Source organism: Struthio camelus, chromosome 6 (genome assembly GCF_040807025.1).
Source record: "Struthio camelus isolate bStrCam1 chromosome 6, bStrCam1.hap1, whole genome shotgun sequence".
NCBI classification, from domain to species: domain Eukaryota; kingdom Metazoa; phylum Chordata; class Aves; order Struthioniformes; family Struthionidae; genus Struthio; species Struthio camelus.
The window spans coordinates 6,897,426-6,912,523 of NC_090947.1; the positions used below are offsets into that span (position 1 = coordinate 6,897,426).

Genomic DNA, 15,098 nt, shown 5'->3' on the forward strand with positions numbered 1-15,098 from the left:
CTCGCAAGAACCTCGTGGATGGGCTGCTTCAGCAAAGAGTAGAAACCATGCCCTGGAAGGTCACCTGTCTCCTCACAGCCCAGCCTTGTGCTGTCATCACACACTTCAGCTGATTTGTTAGGAAACAGCCTGAAGCGCAGAGCAGCTCATCTGCTTTTGGGTGGGTGTTCCTGGCAGGAGCCTCAAGCTCATGCAGACTCAGCGGTCTTTTTCCCTATCGCTCATGGGATTGCAGCAGCACGGGCAAGCGACTGGAAAGTAAGCAGCACAGCCTCGAGAGCAGGATTTTGCTACTCAAACAGCATGGCGATGGGAGGGAGTCCTGTAACTGAGGCCTGCTGTAAGCTACCTTCCAGCCTGCCTGTTCTGGCAGTGCAGGGGCACTTGCCTGCAAGCCTGGATTCCTCCTGGGCATCATTTCTCCTCTAAGAGATGGTTCGTGCAGCCTAGTGCCGTGGCAGCATCGTGTCCCAGGGTTCATATGCTGGTCTGCAAATCACCAGGGCCTGGAGTACAACTGGCAGGGGGCGCACTGTTTAATAAAATGCTAAAACAAACAAACTTTGGGCTATTTTTTTCCCTCCTTTATGACCAGGAATCATGTCTGCAGAGTTCAAGATATGCCAATAGCCACTCTGGTTAAGGTGCTACAATGTTCTCAGGCACACCCATAACACGGAAGGTGACTGTGGATTATGGGAACGCTGTGAATAGATAAATGCTGCTGGGATGCTTCAGACACTTTTGCCCCTGCAGCTGCAGCAATCCAAAGTGGCTTTTTCACAGGTGCTCACTAACACACAGAGTGCGAGTTTTACTCTGTACAGGACTGCCAGGGCTTTACCTGAAACTAAGGAGCCCCAGCTTCCATTTCAGTAAGTTTTATTTCCTGAGAAACAGGGGAGGCCATATTAAATGTTTGCTCTTGAAAGCACTAGGACTATTGCAGCGTTCGCCAACAGAAAGAGGATGCGATCCAGCCCTCCAGAAGAAGGAAAGATTTGGCTGCTTGAGGTGTCTTACGGCCATATTTTCTATGATTTCCATTTCTATTAAGGTTTGTGACAAAGCTCTTCCGGGAGGGGATTAGCAATTGGGATGGGAAAGAAGCATAGTGTGAGTTTTCACTGGTGGACCCTCCTTCCTCATGCAGGGCCATGGTGCTGCTCACTTCCACCGGACTCCGGAGCTGAGCAGAGGGAGCGGGAACAGGACAAAGCCTGGAGAGGCAGCAGTTACATGCAGAGAGCGGAAGGGAAAGAAAGGAACAGTAAAACTGGTATTGCCAGGCCTCAGAAAGATTCGGTAAAGTTCATCAAGAGCAGAAGAAAAAAAAAAAAAAAAGCCCTAAAAATTTGAAGGATTTTAAATTTATTCTCAACAAGCTACATCATAGGGATTTTATCAGAATTTTATATGTTTAAATATTAGTTCTTGGGGATAGTTATGTTCCTCCATGATGGTGTTTTGTTTTAAAATCAAGTGCCTCATACCTGCAAGAAATAAAGACAGCCTGAATACACTGCCAGACTGGCTCAATTCATGCTCACTCCTATGCCTAACAGTGCTATCAGTAACATGAAAAATGTCCCAAATACTGTTGGCCAAACAGCATCTATAGGTGTGCATTCCCCCCCCCCCCCCCCGAAAGCCAGCCCTGATTTTAGCTCTCAAGAGCTGACAGCAGGCCCAACCATAGGAGAGATGAAATAAAGACAGGGACAGTGGGAGGGGGCAAATCTGTTTTTGCTGCTTGCATCCAACTTGTTTTATTTCCCATTCTGGATATTAACTTCTCACATGCCCACAGTGCAATCTGCATGGATGCTAAATCTGCAACTAATATTCTGTTGTCAAATAACCAGTCATGAGTGCCTCCACCATTAGCAGTCAGATGCACAGCTCATTTGATAAATCAGTTTATAAACTAGCATTGCAGTCATCTAATACATACTGGATGCTGAAGCCTGCCTCACTTTGAAAACACTTCAGACTAATACGGTCCCTAGCAAAACTCTGCCTTAAATTCTGTATGATTTCAAGAGGCCATTTATCAGTAGGGACAGCCTGTTAAACAGCATGAGAAGAACATTATTAAGGATGCTTCCCACCCCCAAAGGCAAGGGGGACATTGTTCCTGTCTGCCAGGCGAGGAGCTGAGCAAGGTAGAAGAGGAAGGTTCCCCTCCCATTCCCCCTTTTCCTCTTCCCCTCGTTTTTTTCATTCTTTTCCCAAAGGGTAATACCCTGGCCAAATTTGAGTAGAGTTTTTTCATAATGATACCAAAGGGCTGGTCCCAGGGAGACCACAAGTCATGCTCCAAGGCAGTAAGGTCCTAGCACGTACGATTAAATTTTAAGAGTTGTGGGGGGGTTTTGTTCTGTTTTGGTTTTTTATATTGGGAAGAGCAGCACAGCTTCCTCAAATCTCCCTGCCTAGAATGGCTGAGCAGTTCAGCTACAGCGTTCTCCCTCGTCCCCTCTGCTGCACCCAAAGAAAGACCCTGAAGTCAAAGCAAACACCCAGGACTGGGAAATTTAAACCCCAGGAGTTACAACACATCAAGTTATAAAGTGTCTGAAGAGAAAATCCAAGAGAGGAACGCGTCACGTGCAATAGCAGGAGGACAGAGCAGATCTGCCTGCAATAAACGCCTGAGAAAACATGCTGGAGTCAACAGGTTTGCTACTTGCAGTGGGGTCAGGGATTCCTCAGCAGCTTGCAGCATGTCCTGTTGAAGGAGTTTCAATAATAATATTATCTCTAAGAGGGTGCCCTTACAGGTTTGGTGAGGCTTTACGTAACCTTTTTGTTCAGCTTAAACGCTCAGAAGTGCTCCTGTTTGGGGTTTCTGGTGGGCTTTCTGGTTTTGTTCCCCATCCAGTTCCTCTCCCGGGGAGGCCGGGCCATGCTTCTGCACAAGGGCCGAGCTGCAAAAAGGCATTTTGACCTTCGCCCTCTTCTACTCATTTTTATAAAACAGGCAGGGTACTACAGCATGAGTGCCCCCATAAGGGCCTTACATAGCAGAAAACGAGGGGAAACCATGGTTTCCTCTGCAAGCTTTTGGTGGAAGCCATTGTCTGTCACAGACCAAAATGGCTTGGGGACACCCCTCATTAAAGCACGGCTGAAGATGGCCTTAGCAAGGGGCTGTGTCCCCCCAGCAGGTGGCAATGCAGCCTGACAGCAAGCAGCCCACCAAGCCCTGACTGGGCCCTTGCCTGCCCTGGAACTGGTTGTGGTTCCCCCTGCCCATCTCACTGTGCTTTCATGTTGCTCACAGCCAAAGGAAACAAGATCTTTTTGAAATAACGTCTATCACTAGAGTGGAAATGACGCTACGTTCCTTCCATCCGCAGCTATCCAGGCACAGCCCTGAGTTCCCCAACACCTCACATCTGTGTAGGGGTGCTGCAGGACGATGGAGTTCAGAGCATGACCTCAACGACTGGAGCCTTCATCCCTCTGAACACTGTGCAACACTAGCTAGCGCGTGATAGCACTTCATCAAAACTGCTCCGGGCTAGAAACCAACTCCTAGCTTAGCAGCTGTCAAAGAAATGAAAGCAAAGGAGAAATGGATGGTTATTAGAGTGGAAGACGAAAATCCAGGCCCCAGCTGCGACGCGTTATTCAACTGTGCCCAGATACCTGCACAGCGGAGTCGAGGCTCTGCACCCCCAAACGCAGTGAATGCATGAACTCGTCTATCCGCTGGAACGACACTAACCGCTCAACGTGCTGAATTCTCCCACCCGGCCGTGCAGCTTCCTCTACTCAGAAACGCCTGCTTGTTGAGATTGCTCTAACGGGATCTGAAAACACGCACCAGTACTGGCACTACTTTGCAAATGCATGCGCACCCAGGAAGGTATTCCCCTTCTGCCTCTTCCCAAGTCTTTGCACGCTCACAGGAGAGAGTGGGGACTCTGCTGGGAAAGCACACCCCTAACAGCACAACAGCAAGGGCCATCCCATCTCATTGAATTTAAGAAGATAGTCCTCAGACACAGCTTAGCCTCTGCCCACCGTTCCTTTCCTTTCAACTGCTCAATTCATTGCTCTTTCAATACCTATTAAGAAAACACCGTGCAAGTCCTACGTTGCTTGAATCTCTAGACATAACACCAAAAATACTAGGATCAAATATTAAAACCAATAGTAAAACACAGATAAAGAGGGCTTCTCACAGCTGTCCAGCCAAGGAGAGTGAAAAATGCCCACCTTAAGTGTTCTCTCCTTGCATTAGCAGCAGTTCTCAACGTTTTTTAAGCCCTATGTCCTTGATTGTATTAGATGCCCTAATTCTCCATCAGCATCCACCCACAGTCCTCCTGCATCATGGAGTCATAATGCTACTAATGGGATTTCTCCCCACAAGAGCCCTAACAAGACTGTAAAGCATAACAAAGCTGAGAGGCACAGCACAAACTAGTATTACTAACGAGTAGAGAAAACGGTCATTTCCCCACCAGCAAACGCAAGAGTTGGGGGAACAGTTTTAACTCACTGACACCTGTGTGCACTCATTGGCTTAAATTGCCCTGGTTTCAGCTCCAATTCAACTTAACTCAGTATCCCTCCGTACTTATATATACACACATACCTAAAAACAAAGGTTCCTGTTCTGCCCTCTTCACAGGACTCCAGGAGCTGGTGACTCTGTGTCCATACCAAACCCTGCTCCTGATTTCTTTGGCCTGCACTGAGATATTGCACGCATTTAGCCTGGGGTAGCTGACTCTGGCTGATGGACATCTGCAGGGCTGCGATGAATTGTGGCACTGCCAGATCCACTTTGTGGAGTACCTGGAGCACCCGAAGGGCTCTGCCTCTCCATTAGAGGCCACCTCTCCGTGTTCTCCAGGTACACGTTGGCTCATGCTGCCCACCCCAAGCCTCAACACAGCCCGGGTCAATATCCCATTCTCCCTCAGCTCACCCATATCGTGGTCCGGAGCTGGCCGGCACATATACAGGAGGAGGGAGAAACTCAGGACAGCAGACAAAGATGGCCTCAGTAGGTTGGAGCACGTGTGTGTGACTGTGGAGGGAGAGGGGGATTTACAACATTATTCTCTACAGAGCAGCGCCTTGTTAAGAAGGGATTCAATCTGTCAAGCCAGGACCCTTCATAAGGGCACTATTTGTGTAAAGTTACATCAGAGCTGCTGGCTGCATACTCCAAGTTGCAGCAGTGAGCAATGGGAGAAGATATAAACAGCGCAGGAAGTTTCCGACAGGGACTTACTTGGGAAAGCTGCTTCGAGCCCCTTGGTCTGCAAGATTAACTTAACTTAAGCATCATTTCCATACCTCACCAGCCAGTCAGCCTCAAGACAGGCAGACAGCCGCCTTCAGCTGAGAGGAATTCCACTCTTCTCAGCAGGGCAGGTTCCTGCTGGTCGTCCCGCGAGGGCTTGCCAGCAGATTTCAGTGCTTCTCATTTGAGTTGCAACTGTGATAATACAATGAGCAGGAGCAGGTTAAGTCTTCTCATCAGGTGGGTAACTCTTGAAACAGCTTAAACATGCTGAAATGTCTGATCAGGAGTCAACAGGTACCATCAACAGGGGTAAGGAAGGGATTAGCTCCTACTTTCAGCATCTAAGGGGGAGAAAAGCGTTAAGACTATACCAAGAGTCAATCCCAGCTGAGTTTAACCCAGCTCCTACTGATTTGGCCAAGGGAGGCTGTCCTGGAGAAGATGCTCCCCAAAAGCTCCCAGGCAGAGCCTCAAGTACAGAGAAAAGAGTTATTCCGGGGTAATCAGACTTTAAAACCAACAGGGATTCTTTTTGATGGGATACAGGTGATGTACTCTGTCTGCAGTAGAGGACGATGTCAGCATATGGCAATCAGATGTGACAGAAGGGTTGAGGAGGGAGGCACAGGAGAAGCCCAGCCCCTTCTCTCCTACTTCCTTGCTTGGAACAAGTACACCTCTCCCAGGCTACAGCCTTGAAAGGGAAGAGAAGGAAACCCCATCTAAACAAAACAAATGGGACAAGAAGTCCCAAAGAAAGTCTTTTTACTGTGAGCTAAATTTAAATGTCTGATTGCACTACCTGAGAGACTTTTAGCTTAGCTCAAGTATCTGGCCATTTGCTGATAGATGCAACATACTCTCGTGGTATGATAGGAAACTTCAGATAAACAAGCTGGGTGAGATGAGCTAATTCAGCAAGCTGATGGGAGTACTGCAGGAAATCTAGCAAGAAAGGGCAGTTTTGTGGTTCAGTTAGTAAACTGGGCCTTGAGAGGCCCAACTTACACACACATCCATGGGGGAAAAAAGCTATCTTTCCCAATCCTGCCCACGCTCTGCTGCGAGACTGTGCAGGGAATGACAACTTGCTCTCTTCAGCCGCAGAGGTAGTTTTTTAGGGAAAATGCTCTCCATGTTCTGTGAAAATGCTTTGTGCTTCCCAACTTCAATTTTACATACATTGTACAAGTATTTCCACCAACTGCCCCCCCATTCCCAGAAACTATAGAGTAAACCACCATCATCCCCTGCAGGCTGCCCTTGACTTTCTAGAGTATTCCTGCATCCAACACACTTCCCCCAGAAGCCGGCACCTCAGAGCCCCAGGATTTGGGAGCATCCCGAAAGGGCAGGAGCTTCTAGCAAAGCCAGTGAAGCATAGTAAAGACAAGGTGATCTTTTTAAACTCATAGTTATTCATGAATCTACAGCTTCCCTTTGATAACTGCAGACAAGTGAAAATAGAAGCTCCTCCATTACCTAATGTGGTGTTTCAAAGAACACCTCACCCTTGAATTCTGCAGCTTGTTCCTCCCCGTGCAAAGCGGGTGTGTGACAGCAGCATTCAGACGCACTCTCAATCAAGTGGAAAACCTATCTAGTGCCCAGGCCAATGTAGGTTGCAACACTGGAGTAGTTGGATAGTTGTGTTCAGCATCTCTTTAGATGGACTTTTTAACTTACCAAGCACAGCTCATTAACCCTGGCAAAACGGGTGAGTATGGGTTTCCAGGTTATAGGTGAATCTGAGAGGGTTGTTTCATTGACTGTTCTCTTCCTTTTATGAATCAAAACAAAGCTTGTGCCTTCTGTTTGCCTTTTTATTTTTCTTTCCTCCTTATCGTTGCTTTTCTTGGTGGCGGAGATGTTCTGGAAAAACCATCTATGAGAGTCAGATCCGGAGCCAGTATCTCAGTCATGTAAAGCCCAAGGAGTTACACTGATTTACAGCCATTTAGAAACCAGCCCTTCAGCAACAGCTGAACATAGAAGTCAGGGGGAGTTTAATTAACTTTGAATGGTTGATCAGATTTCAGGCCTAGCTAATAAACCTGTTTGTGCTTGACCTTAACAGCAAGCCTTGGTATATTAATTAAAGGATCCCAGCAACTAATCCCTGATATATATATATATATTTTTTTTTCTCCTGGAAAGAACAGGCAAACTCTTCTGTCATTCAGACAAGTGGGATGCTCCTCATCACACACCTCCTGTGAGAGAGTCCCTTACCACAAGCTGGTAGACAGAAAAGCACTTTATCTTTAACACAAATGCATTTATTTCCCCCCTTGTTTCCCCTGCCTTTCTAAAATATAAGAAATCATCACTTCTTAATGACAGCACTTTAAAGAGCAACTTGTTCCTGCCCCCACACCGCCCTTTTGGGGGAAAAAGGGTGGTGGGTTTTACTCTGGATCGTTTCATGAATCAGTTGTACTGATTACCCCTGGGGACAAAGGCCATCAGGCAAAGTGCTATGTGGCATTAAGGCAAAACCATCTTAATATAACAACTGTGCCCTCCCAGCTGCTCATGGGGAGCAAGCGTTTGAGCACAGCCCAAGAGCACCCAAGACTATTCGCAGAACAACGCTGCCACCAATATTCAGGCAATCTAGGTACTGAGAATTCCCAGCAGAAGGGGCAGGAGAGGAACAATCCCTTTTTCATGTAGTCCTCAACTCCAGAGGGACAAGAGCCATTCCTTTTTGCCACCACCAGTGCTTCATAGGACACCTCCTAGCCAGCCCTTCGTCCCAAGGTATTGTGTGTCCTCTCTGCTTTCTCCAGAGGGTGGAAGATGGCAGTCTCACCAAAAAGCACAATGGTCATGCGAATCCCCCAAAGGGGCACCCTTTGAGTTTGTGGATGACACGATACAGCTTTGCTTCCTCTGCAGTGACCCAAAGACCCAGCAATGGAGAAGATGCAGAGGCTGTGCTAAAGACAACCATGAAAGCCTTAAGAAGGGAAAATAAGAACACAGCTGTGGGGAGCCATTTAACTCCATCTCCTCATGGCTGGAGAATTTCTAGCTAGCAGGGCACATGGTGCTCGGGCAGCCCTCGTGCAAAGCTCGTTTTGCAGCCGCTGCAATTTGCTGCAACGTTTGCAGTGAGCTCAGGTGGTAATTGAATCCACTGCTAGCTCATCATCATCCATAAATCCCATTGGAGCCTGGCCCATAAATAGTCACACTATAGTATGCAGCTGCATACAGAGCAGGAACAAGTGTTCCACATAATCTGATTAGAGCCAACACCCGTTAATTGAAGCGTCGATCATATTTCCACCATTTGGCCAAGTTTTATTATAGCTACCAAATGCCCTTCCTTAAGGCATGTCTCACTGGTGAAGAGGAGACCATGGTGCCGCTGAACAGCCTCCTTGCAGAAGAGATCCAAAGCACCTTTTAGTTGCACTGGATTCCCTGTTCCCAGAAGCTTTCTGGAGCCATTTGGTAGCACCTTGCTCTTTCACTGCGGTGATGCCTCTTTCACAGTCACAATTTCAGTGATGTTCCCAATAGCAAGGAGGAAAGGATCAATCAGATTTTACAAGCGACTGAAAAAATGAAACACTGATGCCAAATAAGAAAGCGCTACCGCAAAAGACAAAGTCTAAAAGACTGTGAGAAGGTCACGGTAAGACGCAAACTTTGGATGAGAGCACGTCCCACATCCGGGGATACCCGTGAGGAATCTGCAGCTCATTCACCACCGTGGGAAAGAAGAGTAGTTCCTCCACCCCAGCAGCTACTGCGGGTCAACGTTAGGTGAAAGCCACATCAGGATACAGAGCAGCAGCTCCCAGAATAGGGCTCACTACCCCAGCAGACTACAGCCCTTAGTATTTACAAGCCTGACAAATTCATCTGCAAGAAGCTGGGCTCTGGACCAGAAGTAGGAAGTTGCCAATGAAAGCATTTGGGAACCTCTGGTCGTTCATCACCATGGAGCATAACCTTCTGGGTGTTTATACCACCCAAAGCTGGGAAATATCTTGTTCCAGCAGGGTTGACTCAGTGCTTTGCAAGCCTATGGAGAAGACTGAGCCTGATGTAGGGATTCCAAATGAGCATAAACGTCTCCAGGTTTTGGAAGCACACAGATGCAGTATTCAGGCCCCATTTCATAACAAGACATTCATTTTCTACTTTCTTTCTCTCTCTTTTGTTATCTTCACAATACCAACAGTTCCATCTTCCCTGGTTTTCATCAACGGTAATCTAATTCATTTGTTCTGATAACCATTTAGCCTTCAACTGAATAGTCTATGCATTCAAGTGTTGAATTATTGCCTTGTAAAACAGAGAAGCAATGATATTAGCATTTACTTTCCATAACTTTGATTGTGACAAAAGATGCCACAATAAAGAGACATTCCTCATAAGAAGAAAAAACAGCCAAGTAAGTATCTTCTTCTTGCTCTTCTCACTCTGTAAGACTCAAAAATGTGATTTGTAAGAAGATATGTGATTTGATCAGATTTGAGCTCACTTCTAATCTAAGCCCAGGAAGCCTGAATTACCACATTTTGTGCCCTTCTTTCCCTAATTCTTCCTCCTTCTAACTGAATAACCTCAGATTCTCTCCATCTCTGCTATGCAACCTCTGCAGGACAGAAGACAGCAGAACTGGTGGCTACTCCAGAGCTATAAGCTAACCAACACACACAGACTGCTGGAGGGTGAAAACATGTAAGCTGATTAGCCGGGCAGCTGCTGCCCAACAGACCAGGTAACAGCTGCATCCCGCTTGCTTTCCCTCACTGGCAGGCTTCACTTGGGACTCTTCCAGCTGCCAATTTTCACAAAACTTATAGGAAGGCAATCATCTCCGAGACCTCTGTCCCTTTTTCTAATTTGGCTGAAATTGTCCAAGAAAGTCATAAATATTACTGGGCAAATACAGAAACATGGACAAACAAGGCAAATCCTTAAGCCTCACCTCCTTAAGCCCCACAAATTGATTTTCAGGTGCGCTCCAACCATCATCTCACCTGACTGATCAGCTCAGGACAGCCCCCTGTACCACTCCTGAAGGTAGTTTTGGGAGCACTGTTGGGAACTGGGAGAAGGCCATCACACACCGCAGACCAGCCACTTGGGTCAGCCTAAGTAGCTCAGTCCAAAGGGGTGGATTCGAGCATATCAAGTCTCTGCATGACACCCCCCACCATTCTCTAAACATCATAATTTCATCAAAAGGGAAGAAATTTAGAGAACAGAGGTTGGAGGTCATGTATGAAAGCTGTTCCTGGAGACAGCACGTTCCAGGGGATGTGCCTTGCCTTGGACTTGAACCTTCTTCTTCTGGCTGCAACTGCCAAGCTGGGTCTCCTCCAGGAAATCATTTGGCTGCTCTCTGCTTTAGTTTTCTCCTGTTTCCTTATCTTAATTTGCCGTAGCACTGAAGCAAGGACTGTCTCTTATTTTTCTCAGTATAGCAGGTAACACAGGGGTCCCCTCTTGCATTTGCTCTAGTACAAATGGTATCATTTTGAGATTGCTTTAGAGATGCTCAGAAGCTGCTGAGAAAGAAATCAGTACCTCAAAAAATGAAATGTACAAACATAAAGCTGAAAGGGATGCAAAATGAATGTTTCTGATATTATGCTATCCAAGCTCTGTGAGAGAATATCAGGGAAAAAAATCTTCATGGAACCTGCTTCATTTCACTGATGAAGGCATGTTTGAATCATTTGTACTCCGAGTAACCCATTATCATCACGTTCTGCCACTGACTACTCCCTGAAATTTAGCAGCTAGGAGACAATGCGATAAATGCCATGACAATGAGATAAATCTTCGCCAGATCTGTAGCATCCAGGCAGAGGAAAAGGGCAGCATCCCACATCTCACGGGTACCCACCAGCCTTTTGCATTCGCAAAACTCCCTCCCTGCCTTTAGCCAGGTATGCTAGCTGAGCTAGAGGGGTAAAAAGAGCTGCTTCTGAAGGTGGCCTGACAACCCTGCTGCTCCCAGTCCAGTTTGCCCAGCACTGGAAGCTCAAAGGAGACGTGCTACACAAGGGCAGGTCACAGAGAACCAGACTGGGATGGAGGATTATCAGTTGCAATCCACGTCCTAAGGATGTCGTCTGCCCACACGCAATCCAGCCCTGGTATGAGCCCCGAGGAGTACACAGCCCACAAGGGAGGAAATTGCCACTAGCTCTTTAAAAGGACTGCAGAAAAGTTTGCAGTGAGTTACTTACCCGCTGCAAAGGTCATTTGCTTGTGTGAAAACTGAGTTATAATGAAACATACCACATTTGTTGGCCAAGTCTGTCACAGAGCTATTAAAAACAGCAGGGATCTCTTGGCCATCCAACCAAGCGCAGGCCAGGCATCAGAGCCCTGCTAGCTGCTGGGCTCACTTTCTTCAGCCCCAGCTAACTCACTGGACATTACCTTTCATATGACACAGGGCTGGGAGCCCTGCACAGGCTGGAAGTTATGACTGGGAGAGAAGACAATGCAGAGAGAAGTCCAGCTGGCAGCTTGTAACGCCCCTGGGAAGGCGAAAAGCTCCATCCTGCGGGAACACGCAGAAGGTGGGGACAAACACAGGCACAAAAAAATGAGAAATAAATCCTACCAGGAATCTCCTCTGATCCTGAAACAGGGAGCTGGAAACCACACTGGGTAATTGAGAACCTGCTGTCCAAAGGGAAGGCTGAACAGCCAGGTCTAATTTCTGCTCTGCCCACTGACTTTCTATGGGGCCCTGAGAAAATCTTCCTAATTTGAATCAGAAACAATAAAATTCCCCATCTTTATTTCCAAGCGAGTGTTTGCCTCATGGGGCACTGGGACTGGAATTCAGGCCCCATTACATGGTCACCGTGCAGATCTGTCCTGCCCCCAGGGCTCAGAAAGGAAAGGCAGCTGGATTCCTGATAAATTTTTCATATCGATTCAGCATCCAAACATTTGCAAGTGATGCCACTTCAAAGTGTCGGGTAGCAAAATCCTACCTAATCATACCTATTTTTCCAGCTCTCCCTGTGACTTTGACTCACTTATTAGACTGACTGCCTGACTATATTTGCGTCTAGTTGTATTCTCTTTGTACTGTTGTTTCCTATTAGGTTCTTTCTCTCCTTAATTTGAACCCTGATAATGCAACACACAACAAACAGAATATCACACATACCTGTAGTCCCAGAGACATCATTAGAAGCAGAGTTAATTATTACTTACTCCTTAAAACCCACCTGCAGCAACAGATTTTCAAAGTGACATGATTTGAGACACACTGATTTGGAGGATGTTCAGCTTAAAAATACAAAAAAGGGAGGCTTTTTTTTTTTTTTAAACAGGAAAAAAAAGTGTTTGCCACTTCCTGAAAATCCAAAACCGGTCTCTGAAAATCACTTGTTATTGCTGAAATCCTTGGCCAATAAATAACAACCACCATTCTTGTTACCCAGCAAAGGATGGCAGGGAAATCATGTCTGTACCACAGTGCAGGGGAGGAAGAGCAACCCTCACCTGGTGAAGCTGCCAGTGACACGTTCCTCCTGGCAGATATCATCTCGTCCCAGGAGCTGCCACCATCCCTTTATTGGGCTTTTCTCTTCAGCTGTCTAATCTTGCATTGCTGCTGCAGCGAACGTGCGCTCCTCTCCTCCCAGCAAGCAAGCAGAACACGAGAACAGGCATTCAAAACCACACTGCAGCTTTGGGTTTGTCCTTCCCTTTGAAGGGATGGGACTGTGGGACAAGATACTCCTGCAGAGTTAATTAGGAACGAGGGGAACGTCAGCTTTAAATTCTAGGTGAAGAAAGCAGATCCGCTAAATTCGATGTGTTTGGGGAGCTGAGGTGCTCTTTAGCATTAGCACTCTCAGGTAGAGAAACAAATGTGCTACCCAGGATCAGCTGCAGATCTGTATTACATGCTAATGCCCACAGCAGACTCTGAGGCTTGATTATGGTTCTTCTGCTAACTATTGTTAAAATGATAACAACGCTAAACAAAATCTTTGTGGAAATTAAACCTTTCAAAGGGGGAGATAAAAAAAAAAATCTTTGCCTACATAATAACAATGAAAGCGAAATGTAAGAAGTAAAAGCGACGCTAAGAAAAGAGACAGCTGGGATAGCTTCCACCCTGGAAGCTTCCTTCGGGAACATATCCACAGTGATGCTCTAAAGGAGCATAAGCCCCATCTAATTTTAAAAGAGACTTAGAGTCTCGATTGGTTTTAGACCCTGAAAAGCACAAATGGGAGATTTTCCCAACACCAACTCCTCTCAAAAGCAATGGGCACTGAAAACGACATTCCAGCCTCAAAACTCACAGGCTGGTAACTACGGCGGCATTATCTGCACCTCAGCCGCCCTTTCCAGGCTCTGCTTGCAAAAAGGAGAGGAGAGAGAAGGGAGGCACTGGCAGGAGGCTGCTAATGTTACACCACTTCCCATCCCTTGGGAGAGGCATCCAACAATATGGAGGCTAAATCCAAGTTCTACCTGTAGCAAGAGAAAGCTTTTCAAATGTCTTGATTCTCAGACCCCTGGATTATTTCAGTATGATTTCATTTGATGTGCTTTACAGAATATAGTAAGAAATCCTTTATACTCATTGCAGGGAGCAAAGTAAAAGCTGAGAGACTTGCACTGTGTGCAGAGCTGCTATTCAAACGCAAAGCCTCCCAAAGCATAAAATTTGATTCTAAGCAATCTCCTTCACCGTTGCCAGTTTGCTTAGGCACAATAAGAGAAGAACTAATAAAATGTCTTTGTCATTCATCATCTGTATATAACACTCACAAGGACAAACAGACAAGACGCACACAAAATGGTTTCATGACGGTTTCTGAGAGAAAAGCACTGGCCTGAGTCCACTGCAGCTCATAGGGTTTCACGCTATTGCTAATTCAAAGCATTCAGACATTTCAGCTAAATAGTTTACCTCAGATATCTACCAGGAAACAACCAACTCCATGTGCCACAGGGGATCAGCCACAAAAGAGATGAAGAAGAGTCGAAAGGAAACATTCTCCAATAACCACTTGGCAGGAACACCTGGAGACAAAAACAGTTAGGTTCATCCCATCTCTTGTACCATGAAGCATGCAAAGCAGTGTCCTGTTGTACTCCAGAGGAAGCTAAAGTTAAGACAATGCATTTGAAATCGCAAAAGGCAGAAGAAGCTCCTCTGTGATGAAATCAACTTTATTTCATTTTACCAAATTACTTGCAGAACGTTACCGAAGTTCTGCTCTCTTGGGACAGTACAGGTACCACAGAGTATAGCTGAAATAACAGGTAAGTACCAGAAACCAGTGCTTCACCAGTGCTCTATATAAAATAAGTATTCACCTTACCCAAAAACCACTACATTCTTTCCTTTATGGATAATTTTGTTGCATGAATACTGAAAAAGATTTACTGAAAAATACTCCCCTACATTTCTAAATCCGTTTTCTTCAAATTTGTTGAAATGACTTCTATTCTATGGCAAAAATCATCACCAAGTCTATTCACTTCATACACTTTTTAAAGAAGTATTTGCTGAAAACTAATGAGAAATTTCCTATCACAACAGTTTTCTTCCGGCATCACATTCAGAGTTCGATAATCCAGGCAGGAAGGAAAAATACTGTTTGGTGTAATTGCTCAGAGTTTAAATTGAGAATAGTTACATTTATTAACCCTTAACAAACCCAGAAACAAAAACTAATTGGTCAGAATTAACGCGTAGATCATTTTGAACATGACCGTTCTGACACAAACAAGTGGCACAACTAATTAAAACGGAAGTCATAAGGTTGGAGGTTGTCAGGCAACTCTCTTGCGTGGTACCAACACCTTT

General features: G+C 46.0%; 1 long non-coding RNA gene across 3 annotated transcripts in view; it reads right to left on the bottom strand.

The window, feature by feature from the left end:
• The window catches only part of LOC138067613 (uncharacterized), a 73,153-nt gene that overhangs the window by 17,504 nt on the left and 40,551 nt on the right, over window positions 1-15,098 (bottom strand). For 2 of the 3 annotated variants that reach the window (XR_011141800.1, XR_011141802.1), the window contains exons 6-8: window positions 14,196-14,308; window positions 12,770-13,009; window positions 11,088-11,810 (exon numbers count right to left, since the gene is read on the bottom strand). This is a non-coding gene — a long non-coding RNA (uncharacterized lncRNA). Of the gene's footprint in view, window positions 1-11,087; window positions 11,811-12,769; window positions 13,010-14,195; window positions 14,309-15,098 lie in introns of those variants that run through there. The other variant, XR_011141801.1, reaches the window with a different exon arrangement.